The sequence below is a fragment of the Moschus berezovskii genome, chromosome 1 (assembly GCF_049115385.1).
Source record: "Moschus berezovskii isolate FMDL1 chromosome 1, NW_MosBer_1.0, whole genome shotgun sequence".
Classification (NCBI taxonomy): domain Eukaryota; kingdom Metazoa; phylum Chordata; class Mammalia; order Artiodactyla; family Moschidae; genus Moschus; species Moschus berezovskii.
Window position 1 is genome coordinate 122865697 of NC_142460.1, and position 19511 is coordinate 122885207.

Below are 19511 nucleotides of genomic sequence, written 5' to 3' on the forward strand. Positions count from 1 at the left end.
CTTTGGTGGTACCTATTCTGTCTTGCAGCAGTTATAGGAGAGGTGTCTTTCTCATCACTCCAACTAACATAAGTTCTCTGGGGCAGGGAGCACATCTTACTTCTCTTCTTCTAGCATCTGACTGAGGGTCCATACTCATTTTTCACATTATCCTTATATATTGTGAATAATTCAATAAATATTCATTAAGACAAATTAATCAATACTTCAGACTTCAGGAGAAATTGGGGCAAAAGAGAAAGAAGGTTACTCATGCAATTATTTAGATAAAGTAGATTATAATTAAAGTAAAACTGAGCTTTTTCCAAAAGGACTGTGGAGATGAGGTGATAATGAAGATCCTGAGTAGCCTCTAGGAATAATTTTTCCAGATAAATATTAGAGCATCCAATTAAATTTTAATTTCAAGTAGGCAGGTGATTTTTAGTTTGAGTATTCTCCTTGTAATATTTTGGGTCAATACTCATTGTTCATCTGAAAGTCAAATTTAACTGGGCCTTCCCAAGTGGTGCTAGTGGCAAAGAACCACCCGCCAATGCAGGAGATGTAAGATATTTGGGTTTGACCCTGAATTGGGAAGATACCTCAACTGGGAAGTTCTCTTGAAGGAGGGCATGGCAGCCCACACCAGTATTCATGCCTGGAGAATCCCATGAACAGAGGAGCCTGGCAGGCTACAGTCCATTGGGTTGCAGAGTTGGACATGACTGAAGTGACTTAGCACACATGCGCTGAGTTAAATTGTGAGTCCCCAAAATGTGTGCCACCTGGAACCTGTGAGCATGATCTTTTTTGGAAATACGGTCTTTGTATATGTAATCAAGTTAAGATGAAGTCCTATTGGATGATGGTGGACCTTAAATTCAATCACAGATGTTTTCATAAGGAAACACAGGCACACAGACACAGAGGGAAGAAGGCCAAGTGTAGATGGAGGCAGAGATAGGAATGATGATGCTTCTACAAGCTAAGTAACACTGAAGAGTACTGGCAACCACTAGACGCTGAAGAATCAAGAAAGGATCCTTTCCCTGCAGAGCCTACAGAGAGAGCCTGGCCCTGCTGATATGGTGATTATAAACTTCTAGTCTCCTAACTGGGAAACAATAAATTTTTGTTGTTTGAAGGTGCCCAGTTTGCAGCACTTTGTTATGACTCTTGAGAAAATGAATACACTGCGTGTCCAGCATTTTTATTTGCCAAATTTGGTAACCCTGTTGAGGATCTCTTCAGCCTCCTAAGAATATTCATTCGATCATATTACCAGGCACCTCACAATAGCAGGGTAGTTTGTGACTATAGCTCTATGTTCATAAAACATCTCTAATAGGTCATAGTTTCAGTGGAAATTTGATTATTGGAAAAGAGGAATTTTTGATAGATTCTAACACTAAACAAAAATCCACTGGTTTTGTCCATAATTATGTGCATATTACAAAATCTTTTAGAAATTTTATTGTTCAGTCACTCAGTCAGGTCCTACTCTTTGCGACCCGATGAATCACAGCATGCCAGGCCTCCCTGTCCATCACCAACTCCCGGAGTTCACTCAAACCTACCTCCATTGAGTCGGTGATGCCATCCAGCCATCTCATTCTCTGTCATCCCCTTCTCCTCCCGCCCCCAATCCTTCCCAGCATCAGAGTCTTTTCCAGTGAGTCAACTCATCGCATGAGGTGGCCAAAGTATTGCAGTTTCAGCTCTAGTATCAGTCCTTCCAATGAACACCCAGGATTGATCTCCTTTAGAATGGAGTGGTTGGATCTCCTTGAAGTCCAAGGGACTCTCAAGAGTCTTCTCCAGCACCACAGTTCAAAAGCATCAATTCTTCGGCGATCAGCCTTCTTCACAGTCCAACTCTCACATCCATACATGACCACGGGAAAAACAATAGCCTTGACTAGACGGATCTTTGTTGGCAAAGTAATGTTTCTGCTTTTTAATATACTATCAAGGTTGGTCATAACTTTCCTTCCAAGGAGTAAGCGTCTTTTAATTTCATGGCTGCAATCAGCATCCGCAGTGATGCTCTGTTAAATTGCATTCCAGAAAGATTAAATCTGCATGCACTCCTACTATATGGCCTTTACTTTCATTAAAAAAAAAACAACAAATTAAAGACTTGCCCAAACTTCTCAATCCTGTGTGACAAAGATAACCCTTGGCTTCCTGACAAGTGTGGGGTGCTTTTGAAGGTACATTATGCCATTAATGAGTCCAGAAGCTGAAATTTTAATGAATTGCTCAAAAAGCCTAAGTCAAAAAACTGGTTAGCTTTTGCCCAGTGGTTTTTAAAGCTTTGTGTCTCCATTCAGATCTGATAAGTATTTTCTCTATCATTTGGCTGGAAACCTGACACAATTTTAAATGGGACCTTTTAGACAAGACCCTTTCCATTTAATCTTTCAACTCTTAAAACATAACCTCACTATTTTATGGTTTCCATTTTTAAGCTTTTCTCTTTAGAAATAGTCACAGGATCTATGCTAACAAATTTTTAATTGACCTTTAAAAGAGCTATGCCACCTTCAAATATAAATAGGTGAAAGTACTGTTGATTTTCTTGTCATAACCATACTAATACATTTCAAGGGTATTATAAATAAATAACTTTTACATTTTAATTTTAGATACTCATGTGCTGTGATGATAAAATAGGTAAGGAAAAGTAGAGATCTTTAGGTTAATAATGCCCTTATATAAACTCTACCCACATTCATGGCCATATGTAAAAAATACAGCAAACGAGAAGAGGACAGTATAGGAATGATTCTAAGAAATTATTTCAGTAAGGGGAAATATAGACAACTAGAACATTCCTATTCAAATAACTAAGATGCCTAGAAAAGGGTTATTATGTTTTCTTTCTGTCTTGGGTCTTGGATAATTCTCAAATAAAATGATAGAAAAATCAATGTCAATCTTCTAGAAGAGATCCTTCAAATGACTCTTTTTTATCAAGCAATGAATCCTGGAAATAATTCCTTCAAGGTTGATTAACAAAATTTTTCTAAAATAGCCCATAGGTACCTATACACACTGAGCTACAAGACTTCTGTCACGAATGCAGACATTTACCTTGGTCCAGTTCCAGCAGTTCTGGAGAATGAGAAAAGATTAAGTGTTAGTCTCTCAGTCATGCCTGACTCTTTGCAACCCCACGGACTGTAGCCCACCAGGCTCCTCTGTCCATGAGATTTTCCGGGCAAGAATACTGGAGTGGGTTGCCATTTTCTTCCCCAGGAGAATGAGAAAAGATTAAGTCTCATAAAAATGACAATGACAAGGAGTAAAGAGATAAACATCTAGATTGTGTTTGTGTGTGACATGCGCAACTGCCCTTATTTATATATATATGCTGTAAAGCCAGCTCAGTCTAGGTAAAGATGATTGAGGGAAATATTGAGATATCATTTGACTTGTTATTCGGTTGGGCCAATTAGGGTAACTGAACAAAGACTGATATGTTGTGAGATGGAAAGATGATCATTTTTATTGTTTATTTCATCCAACAGTGTACGTTGCCTTTGTAGATTACTTTAGATAAATGAGCCTTGATGGTGATTGCTTACGTAAGATTTCTTATGTTAAAAATGTCTTTATTTTAATTGTGGTACTGCTACTGCTACTGCTGCTAAGTCACTTCAGTCGTGTCCGACTCTGTGTGACCCCATAGACGGAGGCCCACCAGGCTCCCCCATCCCTGGGATTCTCCAGGCAAGAACACTAGAGTGGGTTGCCATTTCCTTCTCCAATGTGTGAAAGTTAAAGTGAAGTCGCTCAGTCGTGTCCAACCCTTAGCGACCCCACCGACTGCAGCCTACCAGGCTCCTCCATCCATGGGATTCTCCAGGCAAGAGTGCTGGAGTGGCTTGCCATTGCCTTCTCTGAATTAATTGTGGTAAAAGCAGTTCTATTAGAAATAATGTGCAGAAAACCATAGCATGTTTATAAGAATCAATAATTTTGTTTGTTTGTTATAAGAGATCAGATTTGGGGTTACCAGAAGTGGGGATGGGGGATGGGGGAATTGGATGAAGGTGGTCAAAAGATGGGAACTTCCAGTTATAAAATTAGTACGTACTGGAGATACAGTGTGCAACATGATGATTACAGTTAACATTCTGTTCGGTTCAGTCGCTCAGTCGTGTCTGACTCTTTGCGATCCTTGAACTGCAGCACATCAGGCCTCCCTGTCCATCAACAACTCCCGGAGTCCACCCAAACCCATGTCCATTGAGTCGATGATGCTGTCCAACCAACTCATCCTCTGCCGCCCCCTTTACCTCCTGCCCTCAATCTTTCCCTGCATCAGGGTCTTTTCCAATAAGTCAGTCCTTCGCATCAGGTGGCCAAAGTATTGGAGTTTCAGCTTCAACATCAGTCCTTCCAATAAACACCCAGGACTGATATCCCTTAGGATGGACTGGTTGGATCTCCTTGCAGTCCAAGGGACTCTCAAGAGTCTTCTCCAATACCACAGTTCAAAAGCATCAATTCTTCGGCACTCAGCTTTCTTCACAGTCCAACTTTCACATCCATACATGACCACTGGAAAAACCATAGCCTTGACTGGACGGACCTTGATTGGCAAAGTAATGTCTCTGCTTTTTAATATACTATCTATGTTGGTCATAACTTTACTTCCAGGGAGTAAGTGTCTTTTAATTTCATTGCTGCAATCACCATCTGCAGTGATTTTGGAGCCCAGAAAAATAAAGTCTGACACTGTTTCCACTGTTTCCCCATCTATCTGCCACAAAGTGATGGGACTGGATGCCATGATCTTAGTTTTCTGAATGTTGAGCTTCAAGCCAACCTTTTCACTCTCCTCTTTCACTTTCATCAAGAGGCTGTTTAGTTCCTCTTCACTTTCTGCTATAAGGGTGGTGCCATCTGCATATCTGAGATTATTGATATTTCTCCTGGCAATCTTGATTCCAGCTTGTGCTTCCTTCAGCCCAGCATTCCTCATGATGTTCTCTGCATATAAGTTAAATAAGCAGGGTGACAATATGCAGCCTTGATGTACTCCTTTTCCTATTTGGAACCAGTCTGTTCCATGTCCAGTTCTAACTGATGCTTCCTGACCTGCATATAGGTTTCTCAAGAGGCAGGTCAGGTGGTCTGATATGCCCATCTCTTTCAGAATGTTCCACAGATTATTGTGAATCACACAGTCAAAGGCTTTGTCAAAGTCAATAAAGCAAAAAACAGATGTTTTTCTGGAACTCTCTTGCTTTTTCCATGATCCAGCAGATGTTGGCAATTTGATCTCTGGTTCCTCTGCCTTTTCTAAATCCAGCTTGAACATCTGGAAGTTCACGGTTCACATATTGTTGAAGCTTGGCTTGGAAAATTTTGAGCATTACTTTACTAGCATGTGAGATGAGTGCAATTGTGTAGTAGTTTGGGCATTCTTTGGCATTGCCTTTCTTTGGGATTGTAATGAAAACACCTTTTCCAGTCCTGTGGCCACTGCTGAGTTTTCTAAATTTGCTAGCATATTGAGTGTAGCACTTTCACAGCATCATCTTTCAGGATTTGAAATAGCTCAACTGGAATTCCATCACCTCCACTAACTTTGTTCGTAGTGATGCTTCCTAAGGCCCATTTGACTTCACATTCCAAGATGTCTGGCTCTGGGTGAGTGATCACACCATCATGATTATCTTGGTCGTGAAGATCTTTTTTGTACAGTCCTTCTGTGTATTCTTGCCACCTCTTCTTAATATTTTCTGCTTCTGTTAAGGTCCATACCATTTCTGTCCTTTATTGATCCCATCTTTTAATGAAATGTTTTCTTTTAACATTAACTGTTAATGTAGTTAACATTACTGTGTCATATATTTGAAGGTTGCTAAGCTAGTAGATCCTAAAATTCCTCATCAAAAGGAAAAAATTCTTTTTTTTAATCTACATAGGATGATGGATATTAACTAAACTTATTATGTTAATCATTTTATGATATATATGTCAGTCATTATGCTGTCCTTAAATGAGCTTCCAATGATTTGGACATGACTGTGCAACTAACAGGGTCAGGGTATATGTAGAGTGCTATATGTCAATTATTAATAAATCTCAATAAAAACTAAAAGAAAAAATTCAAGTAAAAATGAGGTGAAAACTAAATTTAAAGAAAGGTGGAAAACAGATTTAAGTTAGCTAGAATGTTTCTAAAACAACAAAATATAATTAATCATAGCTAAATTTATTAATATTTCCCTATACATATATTTAAAAATTAACCATTTCACAGATATGGCTGAGATAAACTAGAAAATAGCAGCTCATATAAAAACAGCAAAAACTCTAGTGATATTACTTGACTCCCCTGTTTAACATGTGACTGTCAAAGAAAACAATGCCATAAAAAAGGAAATTTTTGGAGAGGTCTAAGGTGGAAGAAAGCTGATCGCCGAAGAATTGATGCTTTTGAACTGTGGTGTTGGAGAAGACTCTTGAGAGTCCCTTATACTGCAAGGAGATCCAACCAGTCCATTCTAAAGGAGATCAATCCTGGATGTTCATTGGAGGGACTGATGCTAAAGCTGAAACTGCAATATTTTGGCCACCTCATGCGACGAGTTGACTCACTGGAAAAGACTCTGATGCTGGGAAAGGTTGGGGGCGGGAGGAGAAGGGGACGACCGAGAATGAGATGGCTGGATGGCATCACCGACTCTGTGGACATGAGTTTGAGTGTACTCCGGGAGTTGGTGATGGACAGGGAGGCCTGGCGTGCTGTGATTCATGGGGTCGCGGAGAGTCAGACACGACTGAGCGACTGAACTGAACTGAACTGAACTGAAGGTGGCAGCAAAAGAAGATCCTGTACTCACCTCCTTCCACAGACACACTGAATCTACACCTGCACACAGAGTAGTTTTTCCTAAAGGAGACCTGAGGACTGATTGAACAGCTTCTCAACATAGAGGGACTACAAAGAAATGTGCAGGAAAGATGGAGACGTGGTATCCATAGGAAGCCCACCCCTGACATAGTGTCCTGCAGTAAGTAGAAAGAGAATCACTGAGGAGTGCAAACTTGCCTTCTCTGGGACACAGTGTAAAAACATCAGTTGTTAGGGCACCTAGACTAAATGGAAAGGAAATTCAATTAACCTTAAAATATCTGTCAAAATGCTTCGGCAACTGCTCGGACTCTCTCCAAGGTTGGAGGCACCAGGCAAGCGCCATTGTATCTGTACCCTTAGGATGGACCCCACCCTGTGCCCAACCCAGGTCCTGCCAGCCTGCCAAACTGACATAGGTGTAGCAATCCTTGGACTTCCTCTGGTCACACACACTCTAGCTACAGGCATCTGGTACACACAGTCTACACAAGGGATGCTTACAAATAAGGGCACACCTTTAAGCCTGGGAGAGGTAGCTGTTTCACCCAATTCATAGAAACTATTCAGAAAGTGTAACAAAATGAAAAAAATAAAAGAATTCGTCCCAAACAAAAGAAAAAAATAAAACTCCTAGAAAAAAAATGAAATATAGATAAGTAATCCAAATGAAATAGATATAAGTAATTTACTTAATAAGGAGCTCAAAGCAATGGTCAGAAAGAGGCTCAGCAAACTTGGCAGCAGAATGAATGATCTCCATTTCTTCAGCGGAGTTAGAAACTGTAAGAAAGAACCAATCAGAGCTGAAGAGTACAATAACTACATGATGGAGGTCATTGAGAACAATATATAGCGGCCATAGTAACTTTAACAAGTGGGTGAGAAATGATTGAAAAGTGGCTTTTGTGGTTTCAGACATATCACAGGCTTTATAGTGTGCATGTATCCTTTCTTACTGATTGCATACACTGTGGAAATCCAAACGAGTTAGAGAGAGTGAAACTCCTGAACTTCAATGTTAAGTGAAGTCTTGGGTTTATGTGATGCCAGATGGTGTAAACTCCTGTGACAGCTCTTGATTAGTTTATATTGGAAACCACTGCTTTAAATTCTTTGGAATGTAGAGATAGCTTGAGGCTTTCTGTAGGCCATTATAAACATCAGAATTGATGCATTTTAAGGATGCCATTGCAGCTTCAATTTTTACAGCATACATGATTATTTTTTCTCTAAGAAATCCCAAAATATTATTGTCACAGCAGATGGTGTGACTCTACAATGTAAGAATTACTATGTATACCAGGAAGAAAATTAGTTTTATTAATTTTCAGTCTGATTAAGACTGATGCTGATTAAATGTATTCTTTCAGGAGGGCCGGACAACTTGAATTTCTATGTAAAATATTACTTGGCAAAAGGTTAGTTTGGCCTGTGTTTTGTTTTCACATTATTAAGAGCATTCATGATTATTTTGAAGATTCTTCATATTATTTTATGCTAGATAAGAAGGAAGACTCTCAGTTTATAATTACTCAAAAGCAGAATGGAATGTAGAGATAGCTTGACTAACACCAATCTCTTCTTGCCAAGTTCTGTATCAATTTGAATGACTAACCTAAGAGTTAATAATGAATTTGCATTCAGTGACATGGATCAACTGTTCAGTTCAGTCGCTCAGTCGTGTCCGACTCTCTGCGACCCCATGAATAACAGCACGCCAGGCCTCTCTGTCCATCACCAACTCCTGGAGTTCACTCAAACTCATGTCCACAGAGTCGGTGATGCCATCCAGCCATCTCATTTTCTGTCGTCCCCTTCTCCTCCTGCCCCCAATCCTTCCCAGCATCAGAGTCTTCCAGTGAGTCAACTCTTCTCATGAGGTGGCCAATGTATTGGAGTTTTAGCTTTAGCATCAGACCTTCCAATGAATACCCAGGATCGATCTCCTTTAGAATGGACTGGTTGGATCTCCTTGCAGTCCAAGGGACTCTCAAGAGTCTAGAATTCTTTTCTCATTGGGAAAATTGTGCTTTATTAGGAGAAATAAATGCTAGGGGGAAAAGAGTTGTCAAATTGTTCTGAAGCTTAGGGAAATATACTCTAGTTCCTCCCAAGATAACACAATTACTGGCAGAATCAAAGACAAAAGAGGAAAGCCATCTACCTAGGAATCATTGACCTCACATAACAATCACTATCTGGGACTCTAACGGTGAATTTTGGGAATCTGGTACTGCATATCCTTGTGAGATAGATTAAAAATAGCTGCAAACTATTTGTCACAAAAACTTTCCATTGTGTGATTGACTACATTTCCCCTTAGAATATGGCAGAGATGGTGCTGTGCTAGTTCTAGGTCAAGACTTTATGAAGACTAGACATTTCTGTTTTCTTAATCTTAGAATTTCACTCTTTAGACACTCCTTAGGCTCTGAACTCCACCCTGAGAACTCAGCTTACGGAAAGAAGCTCTGGTTAATAGGTCAGGCGAGCTGTGAGTTGATGACCATGGGATGAGCCATCTCAATGGTCCAGTCTAAGCAAACTTTCCTAGGACTAGAAACCAGCTCATGCTGCCTGGCATAGAAAAATCACTCAGTTAAGCAGAGTTAACCCACAGAAACGTGAAAGATAAAATGGTTATTGTTCTGAGCCATGAAAAAAGAAAAAATAGGAAGCTCTACAATTTAAAAAGCTGAGAGAATCATGACTGCTACCAATCCAGTAAGAGAACATATTTAATGACTAGTTGGTAATCTCCAAAATTTATTTTCTTTACACTGTTTGGCATATACTATGATTGCCTCTTCATCCAACAGTACCTTTTTGAAAATAAGGTTTTCAATATTGAGAAGTAAATTTATTATAGCTTGGTTAATCAAAATGTGTTTATTATCATTTTCACATCTCATTATTGGTAGTCCTACATTTGTAACTTCTATAATTGCTTGCACTGGGATTTCTTGTCCAGGAAAAACCCTCAGGGAGCTTCAGGCCTTCACTTTTCCTTAGAATGACCTCTGATTCTACAACTGGCCCAGCTCAACTAGATCCTTGTAGCTGATAACTCTCTGAACACCATCACCTCCCCATCTTGGGTCATCCTTTAGGGGGAATGTTGCCATGGGACAAGCAGCATCTAATGTCACATTCTATTCTTTGGGGCCAAAATTAGAATATAGTTACTTAAAGAGGTTGCAGGGGCAGGTTGTTGCTGGGGACTGTTACCTTTCAGGATTTGTCACTTTGGAGCCACCATATTTATCTTGGCAGCCACTGTTTTCAGGACAATTCTGGGAGCTGTCTAATATTTAAACTCTCTTACTCTGCTTTCAAGCTGAGCCAAGCCTTCATGAAGAGAACAGTCATGAAGACCTGTAGCTAATCCAGAAAGCCCCAGTAGACTCTTTGCATTGGGATGCTCTGAAGTTCACTTCAAAGGCTGACCAGCTCACTGGCATTCTCCTTTCAGTGTTCTGCACACCCACCCCCAGATATTTATAGTGTGAATTTCAGTGAATATTTCTGTTTCAGAGAAGTGATAACAACTGACAAGTTGATAATCTCACAGCTGCACAAAACCTGTAGCAATAATAAAACCATGTACACTATTTTCAGTTTTTAAAATAAGCTATATGATTTACATCATTCTATCTTCAGAATGCTGTGAGAAGGTTATTACTACCACCAATTTATTGATAATGAAACTGTGGTTTCAATTGGTCAGAGCTGCTTAAATTGCAAATGATATCAGTTCAGTTCAGTTCAGTCGCTCAGTTGTGTCCGACTCTTTGTGACCCCATGAATCGCAGCACGCCAAGCCTTCCTGTCCATCACCAACTCCCAGAGTTCACTCAAACTCATGTCCATTGAGACAGTGATGTCATCTAGTCATCTCATTCTCTATTGTCCCCTTCTCCTCCTGCCCCCAATCCCTCCCAGCATCTGAGTGTTTTCCAATGAGTGAACTCTTCACATGAGGTGGCCAAAGTATTGGAGTTTCAGCTTTAGCATCAGTCCTTCCAATGAACACCCAGGACTGGTCTTCTTTAGAATGGACTGGTTGGATCTCCTTGCAGTCCAAGGGACTCTCAAGAGTCTTCTCCAGCACCACAGTTCAAAAGCATCAATTCTTCAGCAATCAGCTTTCTTCACAGTCCAACTCTCACATCCATACATGACCACGGGAAAAAGTGTATATCAAAACTGTGGTCAAATAAGGGTTGATTTTTATGTTTTTTAATGTTTTATTGTTTTGAAACTTTTGAAGAGTATGGCCCATTCCTCCTGGGCTTGTTGACATCTTTCAATTTGGAAAGTTGAACTAGGGTGAGCATAAAGAAGAGTCTCTAGGTGTCAAAATGGAGAGAATTTTTTTTAAGTGGCTGCATTGTGTCCGGATCACAAGAATCTGTTTTCTTTTCTAAAACCTGAAGCCTTTCTCTGACTTCCAGTCTTCTGGAATAATGTAATCAGAGACTATAGGGGACAGGAATTTTGCCATGGCACAAATTGACATCTTAATTGGATTCACAACATGACATTGGCCTATCAGATTATGAGAAGTGAAAGTGTTAGTTGCTCAGTCAAGTCCGACTTTTTGTGATACTATGGACTGTAGCCTGCCAGGCTTTTCTGTTCATGGAATTCTCCAGGCAAGTATACAGGAGTGGGTTACCATGCCCTTCTCCAGGGCATCTTCTGGAACAAGAGATTGAACCCAGGTCTCCCACATTGCAGGCAGATTCTTTATTGTATGAATCACCAGAGTGTCCTAGATCAAACTCAATTCTAAGAAACAGACATTTTAAATATCTTATAATTTCCCCAATTGTAATTTTGCAAGTTTGCTTCCATTCTTCAACACACCTCTCAATCCAAAAATGTAACAATCACCATCATAAGATTGAGAGAATCACATGTGTCCAGCAGGATCCTTAATTTGTCCCTTAAAATTTCAAGGTATTCCTCAACAACGTTTTGGGGGTCTTTTGTCAAAAATCAGCTGCCCTGACCTTATGTGCCGGATAGCAAGAAGCACACTCACGTCACCCTTTCCACTACTGTCTTGTTTAACTTGGAGACACTAACATGGGCCATGGCAGTGAAAGCACCAAGTCCTAACCACTGGGCTGCCAGAAAATTCCCAAGACTCATTCTTGTTTATACAGGTATTCTAAGTCAAACAGCCAGACAGTAAATGAGTAAAGGAAAGCCATCCTGTAGATGAAAGGTTAAAGCTATCAGGTCTTCAGAGTCAGCTGAAGGATGAGGAAATATTTTGTATTCTTAATATCTCATTGTAAATATTAGATGTATGTCTGACTCTCAGTATCATAATAATGAACATTTAAAATTACATTATGGATCTTTTTTTCTTATGCTGATCACATTTATAATTTATTCATCCTTTAAGATTTTGACATACTCCCACTGCCATGTATAAAACAGATAGCTAGTGGGAACCTCGGAGAAGGCAATGGCAAGCCACTCCATTACTCTTGCCTGGAAAATCCCATGGATGGTGGAGCCTGGTGGGCTACAGTCCATGGGGTCACAAAGAGTCGGACATGACTGAGCGACTTCACTTTCACTTTCACACATTGGAGAAGGAAATGGCAACCCACTCCAGTGTTCTTGCCGGGAGAATCCCAGGGACGGCGGAGCCTGGTCGGCCGGCGTCTGTGGGATCACACAGAGTTGGACACGACTGAAGCGACTTAGCAGCAGCAGCAGCAGTGGGAACCTACTGCATAGCACAGTGAGCTCAACTTGGTGCTCTGTGGTGACCTTGGTGGGTGGGATGAAGAGAAGGGGAGGGAGGTCCTAGAGGGAGGGGATGTAGGTTTACATGTAGCTGATTCACTTCATTGTGCAGCAGAGACTAACACAGCATTATAAAGCAGCTATAATTCAATTAAAAAAAAAGGGGTTTAGTTTAGGCATCACAGTTAACTGAAGAGGTTAGTGGTGCTCTTAATAACAATTTCCTTGTACATAATTCCCTTTAAGGACTTTCACACTGTTTTACTCCTTCTCTCTTCCATGCTGTTTTCTCCAATGACTTATGAAATCTTTTAAAAATGCATGTTTTATAATATTTACCCGTTTATTTCTAGATCACAGATGGGTCAGAAACATTAGATACTCAATAAATGTTTTGATAAATGAGCAAACTAAAGCTTCCTCAATACCACCCAACTTTCTTGTGTCAAAAAGTTTTTTGCTCTCTTCCCACATATTTTTCCTCCAAATAATTGATTTTAAGGTAGGTAGTTCCACTTAACCTGAAGAGTTTAACCATACTGTCTTTAACCTCATGCACATTTTTTTCTTTACTATAATCCCAAATTGTCTTCTTTTATCTTTGAGGTAATATATGGAACATATGTCATTCTGGAGATCCCTGGGATTCTCTCACACTGGTTTTCTATTTTGAGACAGTTCAATTCAGTTCAGTTCAATCGCTCAGTCGTGACCGACTATTTGCGATCCCAAGAATCACCAGTTATAATATTGAAATATCGATATTAACTGTTTTTTATAAGTTCCTGTTTTGTGATTCAATACAAGAAATGGAAATCATAAATCACTTGCAAATTTTCATAAATACTGGTGAATGAAATACTAGGCAGTTTTATGCAGAATTCCAATATTCATTTGTATCCTTTGCCACCTCAGATGGTAATATCCTTTAGTATATATTTTTCAATATTATTCTGCAACAGACTTGGTATTTGTTGAGCTCATTTCAATTTATTATTCAAATGCAAATTGGAACTGCCGAATTTTACATGACTTATAGCTAATGTTCCAAATAATGTTTGCTTTCATTTTACTAAGCAGCAGCACAAGGGGATTTAGTGTGACAATGGAACACAAAGTTCCATCATTCACAGTCAAAGAGAGACGTTTGATTCTGGCCTCTCTGAAAACCTTCACTGCCAGTCACCAATTATCATTTTCCAACTTGTCAGGATTAGTCCAGCTTTGCTCTGATGCATACACCATCCTCCTCCATTTAGTAGAATTGGCTCTGAACACTCCAGATGGGCCACCAATATCCAGGAACTATTCATTCTTCTGGGGTTGGTGTGGGAGAAAATGTTTTCATATAGTATAATTCTCACGTGGGACCAGCAATCTGAGTGAGATTTTGCTGCTTCTTTTCAAAGATAGCTTTCTCACTCTTGCCAAGATTCTGCCAGAAATGTACTTTTTAACATTTGCCATCTCACTTGGCAAACAAAAGTGCCTTTCTGAATAAGATTGGTATCGTATATAGTATTGTGACAAGAGAGGGAAAGTTAAAAAACAAAACAAAACTGAGCATTTTGTGTCTAGAAGACCTCCGCTAGTTCAGCTCCTTTTCACTTCTACAAAATAAACAATCAAAACCCTAAAAGACCAATACCTTGAGAGAGGTCACTTTTTGCTGAACAGAAATGTAGTATTCCAGTTAGAATATAATGCTTCATCCTCATGCTACAATAAAAAATACATTTTAAATGTAAGTAGGTAAATATTTCAAAGGTGGTGGTGGGGAGGCGATGTGGCATCCCAGTTCCTGTAATGAAAAGAAAACTCAAATCAGCAACATATGATAAGCTAGAGGAAGTTTTGTGACTACGGCAACTATGTCAATGGGACTTTACTCCTCTATCTGAATCAGTGATATATTTGAAGGTAGGTACCCTTTTTGATTCTTCAGTTCCAAATTGTCTGCTTCGTTTTATTGATATTGTTGGCTGAGAAAGCCTTTTGTATTTATTTCACTGTTAGAATGAAAATTTACCGGGATCAGTAATTTAGATTACGTCTGTGCTTCTGTTTGTAATTGTTCCTCTGCAGCAAAGTAGCAATATAGTTGTAGCTATGTAATAGAAACATGGCATTCAAGGCAAGGGAACTCAAGAGAGAGCAAGAACCACATAACTTTCCCAGGTGGCTCAGCTGTAAAGAATCCACCTACTAAAGCAGGAGATGCAAGAGAAGAAGGTTCGATCCCTGAATTGGGAAGATTCCTTGGAGTAGGAAATGTCAACCCACTGCCGTATTCTTGCCTGGAAAATTCCATGGACAGAGGAGTCTGGCAGGCTACAGTGCATGGGGTCGCAAGAGTTAGACACGCCTGAGCTCACACACGTACAACTTTCAGTGTTAGGGATAATCTCAGAAAGACTACTCCCAGGCTTGCCTGCAAGATGATTGGTTCTTGTTTATAAATTTCTTTCCTTTCTTTCAACAAACATTTTTTGAGCATCCAGTATATGACAGCATTATGCAGGTAACTGATGAACAGCACATGAACCCTATCTTCATTTTACTTAGTAGAATTTCCCAGTGTAATTTGGCAAGAATCTGGAAGAGAACATTTAGGGAAAGACTACTGATTCATGGCAAAACTGCTATGCTTATATATTAAAAATGTATATGGACAAAGGACATGGATAGACTATACCTCAAATAGATAAAAATTTGAAACAATTTTGACATAATGTAATCAGTAATACATAAGAAAAATAAAAATTAAAACAAAATACCCCATTTCATATATATTAAGTTAAAAATGCTATCTATAAATAGATGCTATATAAAAATATTTTATGTAATATGTAATGTCATCTATATATAGAAAACATTTATATATACCAATGAGTATGAGCAATCCTAAAATTGTTCCCATTTCCATTGTGAATGAGAAAATAAACAAAATCTTTTTTGAGAAATGAGCAATATTCATGAAGAAAAGTTAAGGGCACATTGATATAATTCCATGCACTGGAATTTACCCTGAGTGGAAAATTCAAAAGAAAATTTGTTTATGTGCATCAAGATATTCAATGAATTTTTGCTTATAATACTAAAAAAAAATTAATGCAGCCCAAATGTCTATTACTAAGGGAAGGTTGTCAATTATATTTTAACTAGATAGAACAATGTACAGATGGAAAATGATGATTGTGAATATGTTTGACTTGGAAAATGCTTATTTCTATGTAGGAAAAGCAGAATAAACATTGAATTCAGTTAAAGAATTCTAATATACATAGATGATACGTGGAGAAATGAAAGAATGTGACACCCTGGGATGGCGATATTTTGGATGATCTTAAAGAATGTTCTGATTGTAGTTTTAATGTTTTTACAGACTTCAGAATGGGATCACATTTTATGATCACAACCAATATTGAGTATTCAGGGAAAATTAATGTGGCTTCTTTTGTTTGCTCCATTTTCTTTACTGAACATAAAGTTTACATGTAACAAAATCTAGAGATTAGAGAAAACAGCTCAGAAAGTTAAAAAAATGAGTCATGTAACCACAATCAAGATAGGAAATAAAGTACAGAAGAAATTCTATCCCCCCAAATTCTGTCCTGCCCCTAGAATCAACCCCTGCTCCCATGCTGAGCTTTGGTTTTTTATTTCCCATAGTTTTGCTTCTGAAAGGATATGTAGGTAGAATTATAGAATATGTAGTTTTTTGGAGTCTGGCTTACTTTACTCAGTATAACACATCTGTGATTTTAAAATGCTATTGTGTATATTGGTAGCTTTTCCTTCTTGCTGCTTATTGATTTCTCATTGTATAAATGTACCACCGTAATTTTATCCATTCATTAGGGGAGGGAAATTTGGGTTGGATGTAGTTTAAGGGTAATCACACATAAAGTTGCTATATAAACATGTATTTATAGGTTTATTTTTGTATTCTAATTATTTTGAGATATTATTAATTTCACATGTATTTGTAAGAAATAATACAGATGAATCTTGAGTTGCTAATAGTAACATTTGCAAAACTATAACAGCACGATCAGTATACTGACAATGACTTGGGGTCCTATTTAAATCTTCTATTTTAATAGTTAATTAACCTGTTGTGTTTAGCATATAAATCCTGGCCTATTGTGGGTTGTGTTTCCAAAGCATCATTAAAAGTGCTTATTTCACTCTTTATATCTTTTTTGGTGAAATTTCTATTTGAATATTTTACCCATTTTGTTGACTTTTAAGAGTTCTTAATCTATTTTGGATATAAGCCCTTTATCAGTTTTTACCAATATTTTCTCTGCTTTACGGCTTGTCTTCTTATTGTTTAACCTTGTTTCAAAAAGCAAATGTTTTAAAGGTGGAGGAAGTTAAATTTATCAATCTATTCTTTAATGAGTCATTCTATAAACAATTTTTACTTTTCGTATAAGGTAAGTGAATTGTGGTGCTAGGGAAGACTTTTAAAACTTTCTTGGATTGCAAAGAGATCAAACCAGTTAATCCTAAAGGAAATCAACCCTGAATATTTATTGGAAGTACTGATGCTGAAGCTCCAATACTTGGACCCCCTGAGGCGAAGAGCAGACTCATTGTAACAGGCTCTGATGCTGGGAAAGATTAAGGGCAGAAGGAGAAGGAGGTGACAGAGGATGAAGTGGTTAGATAGCTTCACTGACTCAATGGACATGAATTTAAGTGAACTCCAGGGATAGTGGAGGACAGGGAAGCCTAGTGTGCTGCAGTTAATGGGGTCACAAAGAGTTGGACACAACTTAGCAACTTAATTACAGCAACAAAGTTGCTTAAAATGAAGACTCTTCATTGTTTCACCTGTGGAAATGCAATTTTTCCAGCACCATTTATTGAAAAAAAGATTCTTTCTCCGTTGAATTTCCTTGCATGTTTACTGATAATTGAACATATATGTGTAAATCTATTTTATTTCTGAAATCTCCAGATCCATTGGTCTATAGGTTTATCTTTATTTTTAAACTTTTTATTGTACTGGGGTACAGTCAATTAACAAACAATGTTGTAATAATTTAAGGTGAATAGTGAAAGGACTCCGTCATACATATACTTGTATCTATTCCCCCCCAAACTTCCCTGCCATCCAGGCTGCCACACAACACTGAGCAGTTTCATGTGCTATACAGTCCTTTTTGGTTATCCATTTTAAATATACATACCCATATGTATATGCATACGGTGTGTACATCAGTTCAGTTCAGTTCAGTTCAGTCGCTCAGTCGTGTCCGACTCTCCACGACCCCATGAATCACAGCACGCCAGGCTTCCCTGTCCATCACCAACTCCCGGAGTACACTCAAACTCATGTCCACAAAGTCGGTGATGCCATCCAGCCATCTCATTCTCCGTCGTCCCCTTCTCCTCCCGCCCCCAACCTTTCCCAGCATCAGAGTCTTTTCCAGGGAGTCAACTCGTCGCATGAGGTGGCCAAAGTATTGCAGTTTCACCTTTAGCATCAGTCCCTCCAATGAACATCCAGGATTGATCTCCTTTAGAATGGACTGGCTGGATCTCCTTGCAGTATAAGGGACTCTCAAGAGTCTTCTCCAACACCACAGTTCAAAAGCATCGATTCTTCGGCGATCAGCCTTCTTCACAGTCCAACTCTCACATCCATACATGACCACGGGAAAAACCATTGCCTTGACTAGACGGATCTTGGTTGGCAAAGTAATGTCTCTGCTTTTTAATATACCATCAAGGTTGGTTATAACTTTCCTTCCAAGGAGCAAGCGTCTTTTAATTTCATGGCTGCAGTCAGTATCTGCAGTGATTTTGGAGCCCAAAAAAACAAAGTCTGACACTGTTTCCACCCATCCCTAACTCCCTAATTATCCCTTCCCCCATTCTTGTCCCGAGCAACCATAAGGTTGTTCTCAAAGTCTGTGAGTCTGTTTCTATTTTGTAAGTAAGTTTATTTGTATCATTTCTTTTTAGATTCCACACCGAAGAGATGCCATACAATATTTCTCCTTCTCTGTCTGACTTCACTCAGTATGACTCTCTGTGGGTCCATCCATGTTGTTTCAAATGGCATTATTTCATTGTTTTTTTATGGCTGAGTAATCCACTGTATAAATGTACACATCTTTTTTTTTTTTATCATAGGTTTACCTTTATTCCAAAACTATCCAAAACTAACCACAACTATCCTGGCAGTTGTTACACATTTTGAAATAAATGATTTCAATAATTGAAATGTCAAACTTTGTTTTCTTTGTTTGTTTTAAATCATCTTGTCAAAAAGCCTATTGAGATATGAGATATCTAATGGTATTGTCCAAGGACACACAGAGCCCTAGTGTTAGAAGATTAATTTTTTGTTCCCTTTTCTCAGCGGTAGTGGTTCTTTAACAGTACTTTAAAGGCAACATGCTTTACTGTCCTAAACCCAGGTGTCTAAGTCTTTTCCATAGGAGAGATAGATAAGAGTCTGGAGGAGGATTTTGTGCTTTTTCTACAACACTCTCTAACACCTTCACCTGGAAGGAGGTTTGCTCAGGTCTTTATCATTCCTACATAGTCTTTCTTGTGAGCAAATTTTGTCTTTGAAGAATGTTTATGAGCCGATGTGTATCTGTGGCCTCAGGGATTCTGTATTCTCATTCCTGTCCACAATTGGCCTTTAGCTATTTTACCTGAAATCTTTTTACCATTCTCATTGGCAACAGACAGATTGTCCCCTGAGTAAACAAGTGCTTTATCCCTCCAAATTCTACCCTGCCCCTGAGAATCAACCACTGCTCCCATGCTCAGATTTTGATTTTATTATTCTTGGAGGCAACTTTTCTCCTTGGATTTCAGGTCAGTGGTTTGTTCTGAGAACTCAGCTCTCTGATGGGTT